This window comes from Oryctolagus cuniculus, chromosome 13 (assembly GCF_964237555.1).
Source record: "Oryctolagus cuniculus chromosome 13, mOryCun1.1, whole genome shotgun sequence".
Classification (NCBI taxonomy): Eukaryota; Metazoa; Chordata; class Mammalia; order Lagomorpha; family Leporidae; genus Oryctolagus; species Oryctolagus cuniculus.
The window spans coordinates 43,323,625-43,346,317 of record NC_091444.1 but is presented as its reverse complement, the minus strand read 5'-3'; the positions used below and the strand labels follow the sequence as shown (position 1 = coordinate 43,346,317).

Genomic DNA, 22,693 nt, shown 5'->3' with positions numbered 1-22,693 from the left:
GCTTCCTTCTCTATCAGCTCCGGGGCGTTCACTCGAGCACTCGTGCCCGAGAGGGGTGGAGCGGCGAGACGCTAGGGGCGGAGACGAGCGAGCGCGCGGGGTGGGGTGGGATGGTGGGGTGGACCCCGTTGTCCTGGAAACCGCCCCAGCGCACCGCCCTCATCCACCCCTGTGGGCTGGCTCGTCTTCCCGGCCTCGAGCTTTGTCCCGAGGGCCTTCAAGGCCTAGTTCGTGAGTCAAGAATCATAAGGCTGTGAAGTCAAACAAAAATGGTACCACAAAGCTGGGGGAGGAGGCGAGCTCCCCGCCGACGGCCCAGCCCCACTTCTAAGTTTGCGGTCGCGGAGAAGCCTGGTGCTGGGTCCAGTACCCAGGAGGAAGTCCCGGCGGGGCGGGAGCTGGGCTGGGTGGGCTGGCCAGGGAGAGGCGGATGTCGAAAGGGGTAACTACAGTTCCTGAGAGAAGTTTGCAAGCATTTAATAGGAGTGTATGGGGAAATCGTGGTGAAGTGTGATGGTTGGAAAGACACATCCTGTCCTCTGTAGTTCTACGTTTAGATGCTTGAGAGGAGTTGGAACTTGAGTTTAAACTTTGTTGCGTGTGACCTTGGGCTAGTTACTTGCTTAACCTTTAAGAACGTTTTCTGGTTTTAAAGTGTGAGAGGTGGCACTTTCGGGGACGGATGATGAGAATGAAATATAAGAAGTAGAAAGTGCTCATTAGCACCTAATACACTGTAGCCACTCAATACTGCAAATTATTATCACAATTACTTTTTATGTATCTGTTTCGTCTTGACGTTTTTACTTTCCTGGATGCTAACTTGGAACTGAAAGGTTTGTTTTTGGTGGTACTCAAAATTTTTGGAGCTCCTGTTCTGCGCCAGGTACTGCGCCAGTCACAGAGGATGTGGAATGACAAATAGACTTTGAACATGTGGATTTATTCTTAAATTGCTAAGACAACCACTAACTGAAACTTCCGTGCTTCCTTTTTTAGTACCAAGAGTGACAAGAGACTAACACTGTTAAGATACAGACCATACTTAATGGGTTGAGCATGTTTTTTGAGCAGAAGTTTTGAGTTTTGATTCTAGACTGTTAGTGAATATTAAAATTTTACTACTTGCTGGTTTTCTGTGTTGATTTCTCACGTTAAAACCACATGAAAACAAACCAAAAAACTTCAATACTGTTTGCTCTGTTAATTTTGTAAGATTGTGTAATGTCAGCATTTTCCCCTACCTTGAAGCCCCTTAAGAATAAGATCTTAAAAGTTTCTTAGTACTTTTTCATAAGATGTGATTCATCCACTTCTTAGATGTTGAATAGATTGTTACTTTTTAACAAGGACAGTGTGAAACAGCAATTATATCCTTGAGCATAAATTCTGACTTTCTCTTTTAAGTGTTTTCTAAAAGTCAAACTGATTTGTTGACCAGTAAGATTCACTGTGTGCCAGTTACTAAGTAAAAAATAGAATTGCTTAAGCCCTTTGATAGATAAGATAGTATATTACTTTTCAGAGGTTTGTGAATGCCTCCCTCATCTACACATTCATCAGGATTACGTACTACCTACTATTTTTTAAAAGATGTATTCATTTATTTGAAAGGCAGAGTGACAGGGAAAGACCTTCCATCTGTTAATTTATTTCTCAAATGACAGCACACCTGGTGCTGGCCCAGGATGAAGTCAGAAGCCAGGAACCCCATCTGGGTCTTCCATGTTTGTGGCAGGAAGTCAAGCACTTTATCCGATATCCACTGCTTCCCAGGCGCATTGGCAGGGACCTAGATCAGAAGCTCAGTAGCTGGACTTGAGCCTGCACTCCAGAGTGGGATGCAGGCCTCTCGTGTGGTGGCTTAACCTGCTGCACCACAACACCCATCTGATATTAGCTATTTTGATATTTGCTAATTTGATGAGAGACATTATGTTATTTTAACTAAGTGTATTTTTGTTAATGAAACAATTAGATATTTTCTTTCATACTAGCCAATGCAACTTGAATTTATATGCATTTTTCTATTACCATCGCTACTATCCTACTCTCATTTCCTAACTGCTCTTAACGCTTCCACTCTGCCTTCCTATTCCTTCTATTATCCGCATAGCAAGCAGAGTGATCTTTTGCATAGTAAACCAGATCATATCACTTCCCTGCTGAATAAATGATTTCCCTTTGAGATTAGAATCATGGTCCCATCTTGGTAACAGACCTGTGCAATCCAGTGTCTGGCTGCCTCTTCAGTTGTGACTGTCACTGTCACCCTGTTTCTCTTGCCTAGGTTCTCTGTTCTGCATCTCTGTTCCTCAAACATTCCTACTTCCTTCTGTGTTCTGGTCTTTCCTTTTGTTATTGTCTCCACCCAGAGTGCTATAACCTTGGAATTTTCCCCTCTAACATGTTTTCACCTTTCATATCTTGGTTTATATGTGGCCACTTCAGAGAGGCCTTCCCTGGTTGACCCTGTAATCCAAAGAAGCTATCCTGCCTTCCCTACCTCTCCATGCCCTCATATTTTGGTTTGTGGTCTACATATTATGGTTATTGAATATTTTTAAAAAGTTATTTTTAAGTGGTACCTAAACGTTATACATATTTATGAAGTGTTTTGAGACATGTATGCATTTGTGCGATGTTCAATTCAGGGTAAACTGAACTATTTCCTCAAACATTTGTCCTCTATTGGACAAAATATTCAGAATTCTCTCCCAGCTTTTTTTTTTTTTTTTTTTAAAGATTTATTTATTTGAAAGTCAGTTACACAGAGAGAGGAGAGGCAGAGAGAGAGAGAGAGAGAGAGTCTTCCATCCTATGGTTTACTCCCCAATTAGGAGAGGCAGAGAGAGAGAGAGAGAGAGAGAGTCTTCCATCCTATGGTTTACTCCCCAATTGGCCGCAGTGGCTGGAGTTGCGCCGATCTGAAGCCAGGAGCCAGGACTTTCTTCTGGGTCTCCCACTTGGGGCCCAAGGACTTGGGCCATCTTCCACTGCTTTCCCAGGCTATAGCAGAGAGCTGGATCAGAAGTGGAGCAGCCGGGTCTTGAACTGGCGCCCATATGGGATGCCAGTGCCTCAGGTCAGGGCGTTATCTGTTATGCCACAATGCCAGCCCTTCTCCTAGCTTTTTTAAAAATGCATATATATATATATGCACATATATATGTATATGTATATAGTATATTAATTGTTGTCAGTAGTCACCTACTGTACAGCAGGACACCAGAACTTATTGCTCCTATCTAACTAGAGTGTAGTAATGTAAATCAACCTTTCCCCATCTCTTTCCTTCTGTAGCCTCTGACAATTACTATTATATATTTAACTTCTATGAGATCACCTTTTCTTATGAACAATCTGTATTATGATAATAAAATGGTCATTGAGTTTGGGGCAAATCTATTTGTTGGTAAATAAATATACTTTAGGCTGGCGCACATTTCACATTTCAGTGAGATCATGTGATTCTTGTTTTCCATGCTTGGCTTGTTTTCCTTAATGACTCCAAGTTCCATTATTGCAAATGACACAAATAAACACAATTTCATCCTTTTTTATGGCTGAGTAGTATTACATCGTGTGTATGTACCACAGTTTCTTTATCCCTTCACCACTGAGTGCAAACTTAGGTTGTTTCCATTTCTTGACTAATGTGAATAGCACTGCAATAAACCTGAGAGCTCAAATGTCTATTTGACAGACTGATTTCATTTCCCTTGGAAATACATACCCAATAGTGGGATTACTGGATTATATGGTAGTTCTGTTTTTTGATTTTGAGGAACCTTCCTTCTGTTTTCTACAATGGCTGTACTAGTTTACATCCCTGCCAGTGGCGTGCAGTTCCTTTTTCTCCACTTGTTGCCCATGTGTGTTATCTTTTGTCTTCTTGATAATAGCCGGTCTAACTGGAGTGAGGTGATAACTCATTGTGGTTTCCATTTTTATTTCCCTGATGATTAGTGGTGTTGGGAATCTTTTCACATACCTGTTGGTCATTTGTAAGTCTTCCTTTGAGAAATATCTGTTTGGTTCTATTGCCTGTTATTTGTATTTTTACTGTTGCGTTGTTTAAGTTCGGCACGTTACTAAATTTTAATAATTATAAAAGTATATATATATATATATTTTTTTTTTTGACAGGCAGAGTTAGACAGTAGAGAGAGAGAGAGAGAGAGAAAGGTCTTCCTTTTTCCGTTGATTCATCCCCCAAATGGCCGCTATGGCCGACGCACTGCGCTAATCCGAAGCCAGGAGCCAGGAGCTTCCTCCAGGTCTCTCACGTGGGTGCAGGGGCCCAAGGACTTGGGCCATCTTCTACTGCTTTCCCAGGCCATAGCAGAGAGCTGGATCAGAAGTGAAGCAGCCAGGACTTGAACCTGCACCATATGGGATGCCATCACAGCAGGCTGGGGCTTTAACCCACTGTGCCACAGCACCTGCTCCTTCTTCTATGTTTTCTAAATTTCATTTAACTTTTTTTTAAATCTTTATGCCCTTTTATTTCCTTTTCTTTTTTTTTAATTTTTTTTTTTTTTTTTTTGACAGGCAGAGTGGACAGTGAGAGAGAGAGACAGAGAGAAAGGTCTTCCTTTGCCGTTGGTTCACCCTCCAATGGCCGCTGTGGCCGGTGCGCTGATCCGATGGCAGGAGCCAGGTACTTATCCTGGTTTCCCATGGGGTACAGGGCCCAAGCACTTGGGCCATCCTCCACTGCACTCCCTGGCCACAGCAGAGAGCTGGCCTGGAAGAGGGGCAACCGGGACAGAATCCGGCACCCCGACCGGGACTAGAACCCGGTGTGCTGGCGCCGCAAGGCGGAGGATTAGCTCAGTGAGCCGCGCGCCGGCCCCTTTTATTTCCATAATACACATCTTGTCCCTTTCCTTTTTCTTCCTATACAATTTATAGCACAGTACCATCCTGTGACTGCTTCTCTGTAGATGACTGTTGAGTTTATTATTGAATAGATACTCATTCTACTATCACTTTGATAAAACCATAGTTTGCTTAGTACAAATTCTTTTCTTTTTTGAATCTTGTACAATGCAGAATACACTCTGTAGCCAAATAGCAGAAGAAATACTAAAAGTATTTGGGAGTTCACAAATCTGTTGGACCCTGCAGGTTAGATCATCAGGAGCACCACCGAAACTACACTGGATATTGCTGCCCTGAAGTCTAATACTGACACCGCAGCTGTACCAGCGGTGCTGGGGACTGGATGCCAGAAGGGCCATCACAGTTTTCCCCTGGGAGGTCGATGCCTATACCAGCTATCCCATCAAAAAGATGAATTTTCTCATTTGCTTCCTCTTCTGTTTGAAGTCTTCTGTAGATGCAGTGGTTGTTGGACACTAGATCCCATTGCCAGACAAAGGAAGCTGGGAAAGTGAGTTCTGAATTTGGTTTTGGGAAGGAAGGATTCATAATGTTGTCAGATTTCCAAATGTAGTCAAGATTGGCAGAAATTCTAGGTGACTACAAGCATAACAAGTATTATATTCTTTTTAAAGAAAAATTATTTGTTTATTTGAGAGAAAGAGACTGATCTCCTTGTTCACTTGCCAAATGCCAGCAACAGCTGGGGCTAGGACAGTCTGAATCCAGAAGTCAGGAACTCAGTCCGGGTATCTCTTTGTAGGTGACACGGACCTAACTGAACCATCATTGTCTCTCAGAGTGCAAATTAGCAGGAAGCTGGAATTGGAATGGAGCCAAGGACTTGAACTCAGGTATTCCAGTACGGGATTTGGGTGTCCCAAAGAGTATGTTGACTGTTCCACCAGTTCCTTCCCTGCCCATCATGTTCTTTAATGTGGATAGCCGCTGTACAGGAACTACTTATGTGTGCTTCAGTGTTATTTGTTAGGTTTTGGCTAATGAGGATCTTTCACATGAAAATACTTCCCTTCAGAAAGCAGTGGAAAAGGTTGTATCATGAGCTACATGCAGGTTATCAGGAGAGCCTGCAAGGACACTTGCAAATTTAAGCAAATATATTTTTCTCATTTTAAAATGCAATGGCAGGGCTGGCGCCATGGCTCACTAGGCTAATCCTCTGCCTTGCGGTGCCGGCATACCGGGTTCTAGTCCCGGTCAGGGCACCGGATTCTGTCCCAGTTACCCCTCTTCCAGGCCAGCTCTCTGCTGTGGCCCGGGAGTGCAGTGGAGGATGGCCCAAGTGCTTGGGCCCTGCACCCCATGGGAGACCAGGAGAAGTACCTGGCTCCTGCCAGCGGATCAGCGTGGTGTGCTGGCTGCAGCACGCCAGCCGCGGTGGCCATTGGGGAGTGAACCAACGGCAAAGGAAGACCTTTCTCTCTGTCTCTCTCACTGTCCACTCTGCCTGTCAAAAAAAAATTTTTTTTTTTCAAAAAAAAAAAAAAATGCAATGGCAGGAGAAGAGTGGAATGTGGTTGAAGGTGGACAGTAAAGGGAAGCTCCAGCAAGATGACTGTTTTCTGTATAGTCAGATATTAGAAATCCAAAAGCAAAAGGCCTGCTCCATCAAATAATTTCTAAAGGTCTTCCAGTGTTGATTTTGAGTTTTAGCTCTATAATACTTAACCCTGCTTAGAAAGAATTTCTCAGCCTAGATATTTTCTGTTAAGATGTTAAGCTTCTCATTTGTCAGTTTACTCATTTTTCTGAATCTCTTTTGCCTTTAGTCCTCATAAACTTATCTGCCAAGTTGAGACTCTACCAAACCCTTCGTAATTAGGTGTTTGTAACTGAATCAAGTGACAAACTGTTTTCCAGATAGGTGTGAATGTCACCTAAGGATATTTTTAAAGGCATCAGTTGTAAATGGAATTTGAATTATTTAACTTTTTATCCTTTATATTTGCCTTTGGGATTGTAAAATTTTTCTTTTTATGACTAATTTCCCATAGTTACTCATGTAACTTACCAGATTTAAAATGAAGCAAGGTAAAAACTTGGACCTATTTAAAAACATTCAGCATTTGTTCTCTGATATTTGTAGAAATTAGCAGTTTGTCTTTTTTCTTAACTTGAAATGCAAAGAAGAAATATGTCAGATGTGTCATTAAGTAAAGGGGAATTCTAACTTCCCTTTGGGTGACTGAATTACCTATCTTTTATGGGGTGAATAATGAATGCTTACTTCATTGCACAATACTCATTTTATTGTATTCCACAGAACACAGCACTTCCTCAGTGCCAGTGAATAGATGGCTTATTAAGTTTGTTTTAGAACCTATCTATTGGTTATTTCTAGAGGGCTGAATCAATAGTTTCCCTTGTTCTAATTCTTAACAAATTGAGCAATAAGAGAGTAAGGCAAATAGGAAGTAAAAAATCTGCATCACTTTTATTATATTTATTATCAATAAAGATTGATTTGGAGGATGTAGTTTAGTGAGAAAGTCCAGTGGGTCAGCTAATATTGAACCAGAGAATTAGGCAGCATGTCTTACAGGCACAGCTGGAGGAGCCATGTAGAGCATATATTCCCAAGAGGAAGCATATATACTTCCCAAGAGGAAGATGGTTAGAGCTGAAGCAAGCTTACCCAGTTTATTCTTTCAAAGTAACCAATTATAGAAGCCACTTTTCCATCCTTGAAAGAGAAAGTAAAAGGAAGGGTGAGGGAGATTAAAATGAATGGAAATCCCTCACTTTGAAGGAACATCAGTAGTGGTCTAGTAGTCAACTTTGCAATACTGTAAAGAAATAACTGAGGCAGCCTAACTTTATAAAGTAAAGAGGCTTATTTTGGCTCATGATTCTGGAAATTTACAGTCTAAGAATAGGTGAGCCGCACTGGTTTAGACTCTGATGATGGCATTCTGGCTGGCAGAGTCCTGAGGTCTCATAGGGCATCACATGGCAAGAGACCAGGAGCTCATACATTTGACTGTATTGATGTAGTCCCTTATAGAGCCAATAGGATTTAATCATGGGGGTCCTACTTTCTCACTGTGTGACAATGGGCAAAAACCAAGCTTTTCTTTTCCTCAGTTTCTTCTACTATTGCCCATTTTAGAGGGCAATAATAGTTCTTACCTCAAAGGGGGGTTATGAGATTATGTAAATTAATTTTTGAAAAATGCTTAAATAATGCTTAGAAGATAAAGTACTTGGCCGGCCCTGTGGCTCAATAGACTAATCCTCTGCCTGTGGCGCTGGCATCCTGGGTTCTAGTCCTGGTCAGGGCGCCGGATTCTGTCCTGGTTGCTCCTCTTCCAGTCCAGCTCTCTGCTGTGGCCCGGGAGTGCAGTGGAGGATGGCCCAAGTGCTTGGGCCCTGCACCCACATGGGAGACCAGGAGAAGCACCTGGCTCCTGGCTTCGGATCAGTGTGGTATGCCGGCCACAGCGCGCCAGCGGCAGTGGCCATTGGGGAGTGAACCAACGGAAAAGGAAGACCTTTTTCTCTGTCTCTCTCTCATTGTCCACTCTGCCTGTCAAAAAAAAAAAAAAAAAGAAGAAGAAGAAGAAGAAGATAAAGTACTCAATAAATACAGGCAACTCATTTTACAAATTTTAAAGTTATAGAAAGTTACTACATGTTATTAAAATGACCTCTAGAAAAATTGATTATTAAATATTTGAGGTTGTCAAGGAGGTTTCTGCTGAGTTTTTAAACAAGATTTATTTGTTTATTTATTTTTATTTATTTGAAAGAGTTGCAGAGAGATTTAAAGACAGAGAGATAGTGAGGTCTTCCATCTCTGGTTCACTCCCCAAATGGCTGCAATGGCCAGAGCTGAGCCTGTCCAGAACCAGGAGTTTTCATGGGCCTCCCACGTGGGTGCAGGGGCCCAAGCACTTGGGCTTTCATCCACTGATTTCCCAGGCATGTTAGGAAGTTGGATTGGAAATGGAGCATCTGGGGCCTGAACCAGCACCCATATGGGATGCTGGTGCTGCAGGCCTGGGCTTTAACCTGCTGTGCCACGGTGTTGTCCCCTGAATTTTTTTTAAAGATTTATTTGGGGGCCGGCACTGTGGCGTAGTGGGTAAAGCTACTACCTGCAGTGCTGGCATCCCATATGGGCATTGGTTCGAGTCCTGGATGCTCCACTTCCGATCTAGCTCTCTGCTATGGCCTGGGAAAGCAGTAGAAGATGGCCAAAGTCCTTGGGCCCCTGCACCATGTGGAGACCTGTAAGAAGCTCTTGGCTCTTGGCTTTGGATCGTGTTGTGAGCACCACTTGTCATACAGCTTGACGAGGCTAATGCGACATGTCAGAGCACAGGGAAGAATCACACAGAATTGTGATTGTCTTTTCAATATAATTTATTGTTCAGTACCACTCACTATGTATTCAATGCACACATCTAAAGGTCAATACTATTCAATATGTCATTAGCCCACAGGTCATAACACACATCTAGGAGTAAGACAATCTCTAAAAATATTTAGCAATAGTAATAAGTATAAAACAACCAAGCATAAAAGCATAATCAATCTAAACACTCATGGCTAAGGGTGTAATATGAATGCTGCATTCTCAAGGTTCACATCACGGGTCATGAAAAGTCAAAGTCCAGAGTCCAAAGTCTCTGTTACTACTTGGAGAGACAGATCTCAGAACAGTCACTTACGGACAGTAGTCATGAGATGTCTGGCACTCTGGGCAGTAGGCTCTATGGTGAAGAGTCGTAGAAGTTACCAATGAGAAGTTCCGTCCAGCTCCAATGTCAGGTCCAGCAGTGGCTGGGACGTCCAGGCGAGGTGGGATCCAGCGGAGTGGCGAGCAGAGTTTTGATCAGTGAAGACTCGGGCAGAGTTTCAGCAAGATGAGGTGGATCCATCACTCACACTGAGCCATGGTCCCCGAGGGGATGAAGAGTAGATGTGAGGCTTGCCTTTTTATCCCCCCCTCAGGAGTAGGTGAGTGATGAGTATGTTCTAGTGTGTCACCAATCACAGGCTCACCTTTTTGGGTGTCACCAACCAGATGTTGGTGTTTAGGTGTGACCAGTGGTATGTTTGGGGGCCTTCTGGGTGTGGCCAATCGTGGTGTAGTAGTGTGAGTGAAATAATATAGTAGCCAGCTGATTGGCTGCTTCCTATGATGTAATGTACCCCAGTCCTTATCAGGCTTCACCACCTGTATCTGAGCTGACAGATGGTCTGGGCAGTTCCTGGTGCTTAGTGGCCTTAGCTTAAGTAACTCCATTTTGGCTTTGCTTTTTCTCTTTCTTTTTGGGTTAGTGGTGCTCCGTAACTTTTTTGGGACTCTTGTAGGATTCCCCACAGGTCAGCACAGCTTCAGCCATTATGCCCAATTGGAGAGTGAACCAGCGGATGGAAGACTTCTCTCTCTCTCACTCTGCTTTTAAATAAATAAATAAATCTTAAAAAAAAGTTTGGGGAGAAAAGGATTAAAAGATAAATTTATTATAAAAAGGATTTATCTATCTATTTGAAAGGCAGAGTTACAGAGAGGCAGAGGCAGAGAAAGAGAGAGAGGTCTTCCATTCACTGATTCACTCCCCAAATGACTGCAGGGGTCAGAGCTGAGCCTATCTGAAGCCATGAGCCAAGAGCTTCTTCTGGGTCTCCCACAGGGGTGCAGGGACCCAAGCACTTGGTCCATCTTCTGCTGCTTTCCCAGGCCATAGCACAGAGCTGGATCGGAAGTAGAGCAGCCGGGACTCAAACAGGCAGTGGCTTTACCTGCTGTGCCACAGCCCTGGCCCCTTTCAGCTGAATTTGAGTTATGCAGGAATAAGTGGTGAAGGAAAGAATTATTTGTATCTAGAAATGATGTTATAAAATGGATATGAAGAGGAAAAAGAGCCAGCAATACAGAGAGTAGAGCATTCTGCTCCTTTGATCATCTAGAATGTTTTCTTGCCCTTAACTGCTGGGCTTGGGTCTCCTAACCAGTATCATCTGTGTGTTCAGTTCCATGGCCTCCTGCCCAGTGCTTTCTGAATCACTCAGTATGTTTCTCTGAGTGGTAAACCAGTGCCATTGTTTAAGAATCAGACAGATCTACCATACATGTGTAGTGTGAATATTGAAAAGTTATTCAAACCTTTCTGAGACCAGGTACCTTATTTGTAAGACGGACATAGACGTACCATTGATGTATAAAATATCACAGTTACTGAGTAATATTAGTTCTTGTCTTTTTTACACATTGTTTTGTAACTAACTTAATCGTATTGGTTTTCCTAATTGATTACACTGGGATAGTAATACTAACTTTTTAGGCTTATTACAAAGATTTAATGAAGCACTGTGTACTTAGAGATTAGTATAGTTTCTGGTATATCATATGTAGTCATACTCCTGATGTAACTTAGCAAATTGAACATTTTCAAGTGATTATTTGTATTTATTTTACTGTAATTTATTTATTTATTTATTTAGACAGGTAGAATTATAGACAGTGAGAGAGACAGAGAGAAAGGTCTTCCTTCCGTTGGTTCACTCCCCAAATGGCTGCTACGGCCAGGGCTGTGCCGGCCCAAAGCCAGGAGCCAGGTGTTCCTTCCTGGTCTCCCACATGGGTGCAAGGGCCCAAGCACTTGGGCCATCCTCCACTGCCCTCCTGGGCCACAGCAGAGAGCTGGACTGGAAGAGGAGCAACCAGTAATAGAACTTGGCGCTGGGATGCCGGTGCTGCAGGCGGAGGATTAGTCAAATGAGCCATGGCTCCGGCCCTTTAGTTTACTGTAATTTGTTCATGGTGCCATTAGTATAATCTTTTTTTATCACTTTATAAGAACTCACATAACATCTCCCATCTTCACATATTTTGTTTTGTTTTGTCTGATCATATTTCACTTCATTTTATCTAAGTGGTGATTTGCCCTTCAATTTTGTTGTGTTTTTTTCCAACCAGGATTTCTAAGGATCATTGGCAGTGTTTCAGATAGTCAAGAAGCAGAAGAGTTTAGCACACAAAGGGAGCATCCTGTATAGACAGAAGAAATGTGAATGGTGTGATCTTTGTGTAGATGTGAAGTTCCAAGAGCACATCACAGTAGAAGTGTTATAAGAAAGTAGAAGATGAAGTTTAAGAGGTATTAAATCGTAGAAGGGCATTTATTTATTTATTTTTAAATATTTATTTGAAAGAGAGAGAGGGTGAGACACACACACACACACAGAGAGACAGAGAGAGAGATATCTTCCATCTGCTGGTTTACTCCCCAGATGGCTGCAATGGTCAGGGCTGGGCCAGGTCAAAGCCAGGAACCAGGAGCTTCATGTGGGTCTCCCATATTTGAACATCAACAAAAAGCTTCTGATTTTCCCAGGCTGTTAACAGGGAGCTGGATTGGAAGTGGAGCAGTCAGGATATGAACTGGCACCTGTGTGTGATGCCAGGGTCACAGGTGGCAGCTTTACCCCATGATGCCACAATGCCAGCCCCAAAAGTGGGCATTTATAACTTGGTAATTACCTGAACTTTTATCCTGAAGATCTAGTTAGTTAATAAAGGTTAACATGATTATGTTCTAGAAGTTTTACCCTATGGCCATGGGGAAGGATAGATTAGAGTTGATGGCACTGGGGGAGTGGAGTGAGGGATGCAATTAGGAGATTATTGTTGGGAAATAATAAATTTAGGTGGAGCTGATCAGTCAATTCTAACTATATCTTTATTTATAATTCTATACTACTTCTCCATTTTCACTTTTACCACCTGCCCCATAATCTCTTTTCTGTTTTACAAACCTAATTTATGTTCCATGCTAGCTAGACTCACTAGATCCCACCAGTCTCCTGAACCCTGGGCTGCTTGTTCAGTGCCACACCCTGGCTAATGGCTGCTGTTGCCAAACTGAATTCTGTAAGGGGAGTGGTGCCCAGGTTCTGGACCCTCAGAGTGCTCTGCATACTCCTGGAGGGTCGGGCTGTGGACTTGGGATCTGGCTGTTCCATAACCTAAAGTAGGCTTGGTAGGGAGAAGGATGGGAGATTAGAGTTGGGGGGACTCACCCCTCAAGGGTGACTTTTGACTGGTAAGAGGATGAGAAAGGAGCTACCAGGTACTGACTTCTCCCTCCTCCCAGCAGTGTTCTTTATTCAGATAATATGGGAATATGGGAAGTGCCGTTTTAGACCCAGTCATGTCCCTGCTACAGGGCTTCTCTTCACCTCTGATACACACCTCCCAACAGCACTGAGGTATGGTGGTCCTATAGAGCCTGACCCTACAGAGTGCCTCATGTCAGATCAATAGGTTTGCTGTCTTCTAGGGTGTTCATGAACAGGAAGCTAGAGTTTAGATAGAAACCAGGACTTGAACACAGGAACTTCCATGTGAGATGCAGGTGTCCCAAGTGGCAACTTAACTATTGCACCAAATGCCTGCTTTCAGAGTGATCTTTAAAAAAAATATGTCAGGGAGGGCATTTGGCCTAGCTGTTAAAATACTGGTTAGGATGCTTGCATCCCACATCAGAGTGTCTGGGTTCAGTTACCAGCTCTGGCCCTCCACTAGCTTCCTGTTATTGAGCACTCTGGGAGGCAGAGGTAATGGCTCAAGTAATTGGGTTCCTGCCACCCATGTGGAAGAAATGAGTTCAGTTTTTGGTTCCTAGTTTTGGCCTCTGGTCATTGTGGGCATTTGGGAAGTTAACAAGGAGATGAGAACTCTGTCTCTGCTTCTGAAATAAATAAATAAATTTTTTTTCAAGAAATAAATATGTAAGTCATTTTTCTAATTAAAACTTTTGAGTTAATTTCCCAGTTCATTACCTTAGTAGGTAGCTGTAAGGTTATTCTCATTAGTTGTTGATGAAAATTTAACCTCTAGGGCTGAAAAGAGTCTACAATAATATAAAAATTGGTATGTTGGATCAGGTAAAATGATAGATTTACATTTTAGCTGAAATAATGTCAAATTTATACATCAAGGCAGGTTTGAGATGAAACTGCTACAACCAGCCTTTTTGTAGCACACATACCACTGAACCTGTTTAAAATAAAGCTTTTCATTTTTCTTTTTCAAAAAAAAAAAAAAAAAAACCTTTTGAGTTTTTCATATCATTTAGTATCCCAGGCCTGCTTGGTCTAAAGCTCATTTACATCTGGGACCACTTTGCCTTTGACTATCTCTTTGTCACTCTACTGCAGGTTCCCTGGTCTCCTGACTGTTCTACTTACAAAACAGGCATGCTGCCATCTCTGAGCCTTTGCAGTGCCTCTTGTGTTTGCCCTAGAAGATTCTTTTCACAGAAACCTGCAGGCCTACTCCCTCACTTCCACAATTTCTTTTATAGATATGCTCTCTTATTGTCCTTTATTAAAATAGAATCCCTTCTACCACACTGACTGGCTTGCTCTGCTTTTGTTAGGCATATTATGTATTTACTTGCTTATGTGTCTTCCTCCACTAGAATGTAGGCTCCGTGGTAGGAGCCTACCTTGTCTAGAACATTGTCCACAACGTTGCTAATATATATTTGTTGGATGAATAAAAGAGAAAAATTACCTAGAGTCATGTTTGCTGTGAAATATGTATAGTTTGAAGTAGATGCCATTCTACTGATAAGTTTAAGCTTAAGTCTGAATCATGATGATAAGTTTAAGCTTAAGTCTGAATCATGAAGGGTTTATGTACATGATTATGTGTGAAATTTTTGTAGGCAATAGATTTTTCTGTAACATACAATAAAATATTTTAAATACTCTCAAAATAATAAAATCTTTTGAGAAAAATTGGCCTTTATTCAATGTAGACTTTAAATATTAGGTTAACAATGAGCTGTGGTCAACATAATGAAGTTTAAGGTTTTATTTTTTCACTCCTTTTTTAAAAAGATTTATTTATTTATTTATTTGAAAAGCAGAGTAACACACACAGAGAGATATCTTCCATCTGCTGGTTTGCTCCCCAGATGGCTACAATGGCCAGGAAGGGGCAAAGCTGAACAGGGGACCAAGCAATTGGGCCTTTCTCCACTTCTTTCCCAGGTGCATCAGCAGAGAGCTGGTTTTGGAACTAGAGCAACCGGGACTCCAAACAGCATCTATATGGGATGCTGGTGCCTCAGGTGGCAGCTTTACCCACTATGACACAGCGCTGGCCTCTTTACATTCTTTTATTCTTGTCAAGGAATAAGAACTCTTGTGTACCAAAATAAATAAAAAGTTGATATTTAAGAACAAATCTGTAAATAATTACATGATGGTTATCACCATAATTATGAAATTAGCGATGGGGCAGCACTGTGGTGTAGCGGATAAAGCCACTGCCTGCAGTGCCGGCATCCCATATGGGTGCCGGTTCAAGTCCTGGCTGCTCCACTACCAATCCCGCTCTCTGCTCTGGCCTGGGAAGTCAGTAGATGGCCCAAGTGCTTGGGCCCCTGCACCCATGTGGGAGACCTGGAAGAAGCTCCTGGCTCCTGGCTTCAGATAGGTTCAGTTCTGGCCTTTGTGGCCAATTAGGGAGTCAAACAGCAAATGGAAGACCTCTCTCTCTCTCTGCCTCTCCTCTTTCTGTATAACTCTGACTTTCAAATAAATAAATCTTTTAAAAAAATTAGCATTATATATACAATTTGGTATTTGTTGGTATCTGAAACTTTCTTAGACTCTCTGTTGTGTCTTGCTTTGCTCATGGAAGATACTCAGGGATATTTGTTAAAAATATTTAGAAATAATGTCAGCCAACTCTCATCTTGGTTAAAAGCAAAAAGTTATTCTCACTATTAGAGAATAAGTAGAGTTTATGTTGGGATTAAAAAAAAATCAAACATCTGCATAGACATATACAATGAAAAGTCTCTGTAAATGTGTGCCAAGGTAACCTGGATAAAAAATAAAATCATATAAATCATAAGTAGTACATTCTCATCTTCAAAAAATCAAGTAATCTGAAAAAACTTGAATAAGAGTTACCTCCCAAATTTTACCAACAAGAGATGGCCTATTGCTATTTTTTCTATCTTAAAGTGCATGCTATACTTAGAGTTTACAAAACTTACATCATTACTCATCAGGGTATTCTATAACTTGCTTTCTATAGTGAATTATACAGAGACCACTTTATATCAGTAAATATGAATTATTTTTCTTTTTCTGGGTTGTGGGAATTATCTTTTATAATATGTTTTATTTCATATGTGTATATAGTCTTAACCACTTTTTTCTCCAATAGATTTGTCCAGATTTTTCTGTAGCACAAATTTCAAGATGCAGAATAGCTAGGTTTAATAATCAGAAGGGTTATATCAATTTATACCACAAACAACATGATGGAGGACACATTTTCTCGAACACTTGCTGGCACTAGACAGTATTGGTTTTGGTAAATTTTTGTCAGTTTTCTATGTCAAAACTGATTAATGTGGATATTTGTTGTTATTGGTGGGGTTCAACATCTTCTATATTTATTGATCATTTAAAATTCTTTATTTAGTGGGGGAGGCCTGCAACGCCAGCATCCCATATAGGCACTGGTTTGTGTCCCAGGTGCTCCACTTCTGATCTAACTCCCTGCTCTTAGCCTGTGACCTGGGAAAAGCAGTGGAAGAAGCCCAAGTGTTTGGACCCCTGCCACTGTTGTGGGAGACCTGGATAAAGCTCCTGGCTTTGGCCTAGCTCAGCTCTGGCTGTTGTGGCCAACTGGAAAGTGAACCAGCAGATGGAAGATCTCTCTGTCTCTCTCTGTTTTTCTCTAACTCTGCCTTTCAAATAAATAAGTCTTTAAAAAAAATTAAGAAGCAGTCTATAAGTGGCTTCATTTATGTTTGTTATATTTAGTGTCCATTTATAGAAATATGTAACTGGGTAGTTCCATAATGAAGTCTCTGCCCCCTAAGCTAGTTACTCTGCCCTTTCTTAATTTAGGACCTCAGAGGGAGTGAAGCTAAATTAAGAGAAATGCTTCTGTTTGCAGATGGATAATTAATTTTTTTTCAGATGGATAATTAATTAATTATTCATATGTCTTTTACATTCATGTATCTATCATCCACAAGTTGGAATTTTTTTAAAAAATTTATTTATTTATTTATTTGAAAGACAGACTTACAAAGAGGCAGAGGCAGAGAGAGAGAGAGAGAGAAAGGTTTTCCATATGCTTGTTCACTCCTCAGTTGGCCAGGAAGCCAGGAGCCAGGAGCTTCTTCCGGGTCTCTCATATGGGTGCAGGGGTCCAAGGACTTGGGCCATCTTGAACTGCTTTCCCAGGCCACAGCAGAGAGCTGGATCAGAAGTGCAGCAGCCCAGCCGGGACTCAAACCAGCACCCATATGGGATGCCAGCACTGCAGACCAGGGCTTTAACCTGCTGTGCCACAGCACCAGCCCCCCAAATTGGAGGAATTTGAAATGTGTTTATCTACCAGTGTGTGTTCACTTGAATGACTATTGGAATGGATATTTGCCAGTGATAGAAAACTCAACCCAAACTCCTTTACATAAAAAAGTTGTTAATCTGGATTTGTGTAAAGCCAAGTCCTAGTGCAAGCCTGGCTTGCAGTAGAGCTTGAAGCAGAGGTTCAAATCATTTCCCCAGCAACAAGTTTCTTTTTCTGTATATCTCAGCTTTGTTCCTTCTGCATTCTGTTCATTTTTATATAAGTTCTCCCCTTATTGCATCAACATGGCTGTAATAGCCTCTGAACTTGTATCCTTCCAGGGCTAAGCCCAGTTGAAAAGATAAAACAACTCTTGCTAGTTGCACAAGAAAAAAACAGGGTTCCCTCTTACTATGCCTAACTTGACTGTTGTGATTTGTGTGCCCATCTTGATGCTATGGCTCAGACACTTGACCCATGCAGTCCTAGAAGCTATGGGTGTAAGTTTTGAGGCCACCTGAACCATTTTGACCATGAGTAAGGTAGGTTCCCCACAAGAAAATCTAGGACTGTTGCCAGGAAAAGTGGGCTTGATTCTGGCAAAGCAGAAAACAAATGCCCACTCATTTTGTATTTTCTGTAGAGTTCCCAGTACATGAGAAGTGCTCTCAGTATTTACTTCTGCCTGATGATTGCACTATTGGTGCTATATTTAACATAGTTATAAGATCAATAGAAGTTTGTAGGTCAGCGTGAGTACTTCATTGCAGGTGTTTTCAAGGTAAAAATCTGACTTAAATGTTAAACAGTCTATTTTACAATGAACTTTGAGGTAGACAGTCATAAACATACAGGTGCAGACTTCTTAAGCACTTTTAAGCTAGTGTTCTTAGAAACAGCAATGAGAGTAATCAATAATATTAAATTGATTTTAGAAATCATAGCTCACTTATTGTCATGCATCTATTTAGCTAAGGGGCACTTATTGAGAGTGTCTGGATTATGCATGGGACATGGCCTGGGCTCTATCAGGTCCTATAAGCTAGTGAGTGTCCTGGAAAAATGTGATGGTAGAACCAACTGCAGAGCATGAGGAGAGCACTCGGGACCAGCCCTTGCTTCAGACCAGAGATCTCAGCTTCTCTAGATGAGATTGAATATGTCCTAAAGAACCAATAAAAATGAACTGGAATAAGAGGGATAGTGTTAGAGTTGAACAGGATGTGATAGCATCTTTAAAGTATGTTCATAGCCACTAGGATTGAAAAACTATGGCTCATTTGGGGCATTATAAATAGTTTTGTATACCTGAGAAGAAGTGTATGTGTTTGAATGTGATGGGTGTGCATTGGAAGAGAATGGGTTGGTCAGGGGACAATTTCAAGAGAAGAGGCTAGGGACAGGTACACAGGGTCCATAGGAATTTGGACAGTCATGAACTACCAAAACTGTTAAGGGGTAAATGACTTGATTCAAACCTAGAAAGAATCTTGGAGAATTCCATAAGTACAAATTTACTGGAGAGGATTCAGAAAAAAAGAGCATTCGATGCTATCAGTTTTTTTTTTTTTTTTCTTAAGATTTATTTGAAAGAGTTACAGGAGAGGTAGAGACAGAGAGAGAGACAGAGAGGTCTTCCATCTGCTTGTTTACTCCCCAAATGGCCAGAACTGAGCCAATCTGAAGCCAGGAGCCAGGAGCTTCCTCCGGGTCTCCTACGCGGGTGCAGGGTCCCAAGCACTTGGGCCATCCTCCACTGCTTTTCCAGGCACATTAGCAGGGAGCTGGATTGGAAGTGGAACAGCAAGGACTTGAACCAGTGCCCATATGGGATGCTGATACTGCAGCCAGGGCTTTAACTCACTGCATCACAGGGCCAACCCTATTGCTCTAATTTTTAAAGTTGACATTAGGTAGCATAGTTATTGATATTGCTAATTTATAAATAAACATACCCATTGAAAGTTTTTGAACACTGACAGTTGTTTGAAACACTGACAGTATCTAAAATATGGACTTTCTGAAACAAATGGTATATTTTTCCTTTAAACAAAATGTAATTTTAAATTAACAATCTCATATCACTTTCCAGGTGATTTTATCTTGGAAGTTGTCAAAACTTGACAGAAGGAAGAGTTTCTTAATTTTAGGACAATAAAAGATTTTAAAACATGGAATGCCATTTGTAAAGACAGCTTGCCAGCTAGCTATCATTCCAAGAACTGTTGAATAAAAATCTAAAAAATCAGAGAAATTGAGTGTTGTATTCTCTTTAATAATGATTAAACAAAAATGATTAAAAAAAAAATGAAGGGTCTCCAGAAAGTTTATGGAGAATGCATGTTAGGAAAAAAATTATGCATGGATTTACAAATTTTTGTACTAAAGTAGACATCTTTTAATTTCATTTCCCACAAACTTTAAAATACCTTCATATAATTTGTTTAGTAGAAATTTACTTAGTAAGGAAAGTTTAACAAAAAATCACTTACTGGAGCAATTCTTATGTAGCCAGGAAAGATGTTTTGCTTTTTAAATTTCCCTGACCTTCATACATTTAAACCTTGTATATCATCCTTTTCTAGGTTCTTATAATATTCTGTACATAGGACAATCAATAAATGTTTGTGGAATTAAGTTGATCTGGCCTCAGTAGGAAATGAACCTGAAATTCTCTTCGTTTTACAAACACACGCACACATACCCCATCCATACAGCTGAGGTGTCTGTTAGGATTAGATTCATCCATTAGAATTAGGTTTGACTTTCAGTGACTTTATATAGATATAGCAATCCAGGGCTGCTATGGTGAAGCCATGAAATCATTCAGTACCTCAGCTCCTTTTCTTGTTCTTTGCTTCACCAGTCATGTAGAATGATCCTCCTCATGGCCCACTATGGTGGCCATAGCCCCAGCTATTACATTAACCTGCAATAAAAAGGCCAGAAAGCATGAAAAACTACTGCTATTTTTATTTCCTGACAGTGTGTTACACTTCTTAAATGTTGCTAGTTTGAACTTAGTCCTATGGTCACATCTAATTGCTTGAAGTATGGCATACTGTCCTTTTAGCTGAGTGCATTGCTACTGTGAATCAATTTGACATTTGGTTATTAGGGAGAAGGGGGAAACAAATGTTGGGATATGCACATCATTTCTGCAGCAATGATATGATTAGAAGTAATATTTTTTAAAAGATTTATTGATTTATTTGAAAGAGTTACACAGAGAGAGGAGAGGCGGGGGGGGGGGTGGCACGGGGAGAAAGAGGTCTTCCATCCGATGGTTCACTCCCTGATTGGCTGCAACGGCCGGAGCTGTGCCTGTCTGAAGCCAGAAGCCAGGAGCTTTTTCTGGGTCTCCCACGTGGGTGCAGGGGCCCAAGGACTTGGGCCATCTTCTACTGCTTTCCCAGGCCACAGCAGAGAGCTGGATCAGAAGTCGAGCAGCCAGGTCTCGAACTGGCATCCATATGGGATGCCGGCACTTCAGGCCATGGTGTTAACCCACTGTGCCACAGCACCGGCCCCCTACAACTATATTTTTGAGTTATTACCATAAGGATGAAATAAAATTGACTTAGAGAGATGGAACACTAAGGAAACATTGAGAAGTTATTTGAATTCTGTAATAGGAAGAAGATGCTTTTTACTAGCTGCCTTCTATAACTGTTTTTAAAAACGTACTCAGTTAGTTAGTGCTGTATTTGGCATTTAATGAGTTTTGATTTGGTAACTTGAAATGGGAAGAGGGATAAAGAGAGATGATATCATCCAGAAAGCATGTATGGTGGTGTTTCACCTAAGGTCCAGCTTAGTGCAGTGGTAGCAGTTTCCCAGTACAGAATTAGAATTAGAAGGAAAAATTTAAGAACTTATGCAGTGTCTTGTTTTGATACCTGCAAATCAAACTGAATATGGACAGATGAACTATGTTGTTTGTCATAATATAAATAGAGGTTTACTATTTTTATCCCTTCATAGTTTTTAAAATGTAGTTGCTAGAAAAAGCAAATGGATAGGCATACAAGCATAAAGATAATTTCTCTTACATGGGTTCTCTAGTTTCTAACCAGTGAATTAGAAAAGACCAAGGTCTTTGTCAACTAAGGGCAGGTAGTAAGAGCTGAACTGAAGACCTCCTTGTTTTTCCTAAATTCTGATAAGTACCAAGGATGAGAAGTATTTTTAGAAGCTTTTTTATTTGGAATATCTTCCTCATATTGGACAAAATTAGCAATGCATGTCCTGGAAGGAAAGCTTTTCCCCATATCTCTTTATTTTGCTCTTTCATTCCAGGTTTTGCTAGCAAGACCAGAAAATTTTGCCCTCCATCAATGCTTATCTCTTTGGATTAAATTCTAATCTGTTTTCTCTTGATGTTTTCATAGTAGAGGTTAGAACTATCTCGTTGACATATGTGCAGGTCCTTGTTCTGTTACTGTAAAATATTTAAAGACTTCTGAAATTCTTCCAGATGAATAGTTATAACTCTGAAAATCTTTTTTTTTTCTTTTTAAAGGATTTTATTTGTTTATTTGTGGAGCAGAGTTATAGACAGAGAGAAAAGTCTTCCATTTACTAGTTCACTCCCCAAATGGTCGGAAGCAGTTGGAGTTGGGCCGATCCGAAGCCAGGAGCCAGGAGCTTCTTCCAAGTCTACCACTTGGGTGCAGGGGCCCCAGCACTTGGTCCATCATCCACTGCTTTCCCAGGCCATAGCAGAGAGCTGGATCAGAAGAGGAGCATCCAGGACATGAACTGGCACCCATGTGAGATGCTGATGCTGCAGGCGGAGGCTTAGCCTACTATGTCACAGTCCCGGCCTCTGAAATTTTTCTTACTAGAATAATATTCTAGTGGCAGTAAAAATAACACTCACTATTATTATTTTTCCATTTAATTTATAATATTCTAGAATGGATGCTAGTAGTGAATAGGAATTTCAATGATTACTGACTATCTCCTATTTGCTACAGTATTTTAAGTAATTTATTTTATTTGCTTTTCATAACAGTCCTCCGTGGAGGGAAATTGAGGCTTAAACTTTCCAAGGCCACAAAGCTATTGCATGTCAGACCCAGAATTAGAGCACTCTGACTCCAGGGGCTGCCATCTGTCCAGAACTTCCATTGACGGTGGGCTTGGTGATTGCCTGGCTATGCTGCCCAGTATGGCAGCCACTAGCTATGTGCAGTTGTCTACTAGCTGAACTCCTAAGGAGATTTCCTAAGGAAATTAAATGGACCCTTAAAAATTTTTTTCAATGTATTTTTAAAAATTTTATTCATACAAATAATTTATTAGCAATTTCTGAAATGCAAAGCCTTTAGAGAGAACTAGCAAATATACTTTGCTATCAGTGATTAGATATTTGGCAATGATTTTAAATTCAGAATCCCTACAGATCTGTTTAATACTTTTATTTCTAGTTAAACTGTT

General features: G+C 41.0%; 1 protein-coding gene and 1 long non-coding RNA gene across 20 annotated transcripts in view; one reads left to right on the top strand and one right to left on the bottom strand.

Moving 5' to 3' along the window:
* The window catches only part of TRDMT1 (tRNA aspartic acid methyltransferase 1), an 80,160-nt gene that overhangs the window by 19,832 nt on the left and 37,635 nt on the right, over positions 1-22,693 (top strand). For 4 of the 19 annotated variants that reach the window (XR_011381486.1, XM_070055458.1, XM_070055456.1 and 1 more), the window contains exon 2: positions 5,651-5,741. The exons of 9 other annotated variants lie outside the window; for them this stretch is intronic. The gene's annotated coding sequence lies outside the window, so the exon portion shown is untranslated. Of the gene's footprint in view, positions 1-95; positions 273-5,650; positions 5,742-11,836; positions 12,018-22,693 lie in introns of those variants that run through there. 6 more of the 19 variants (XM_070055461.1, XM_070055459.1, XM_070055457.1 and 3 more) reach the window with 6 other exon arrangements.
* LOC127483443 (uncharacterized) overlaps positions 12,118-22,693 on the bottom strand; it is a 65,503-nt gene continuing 54,927 nt past the window's right edge. The window contains exon 3 of the long non-coding RNA XR_007909667.2: positions 12,118-20,180. This is a non-coding gene — a long non-coding RNA (uncharacterized lncRNA). The remainder of the gene's footprint in view (positions 20,181-22,693) is intronic.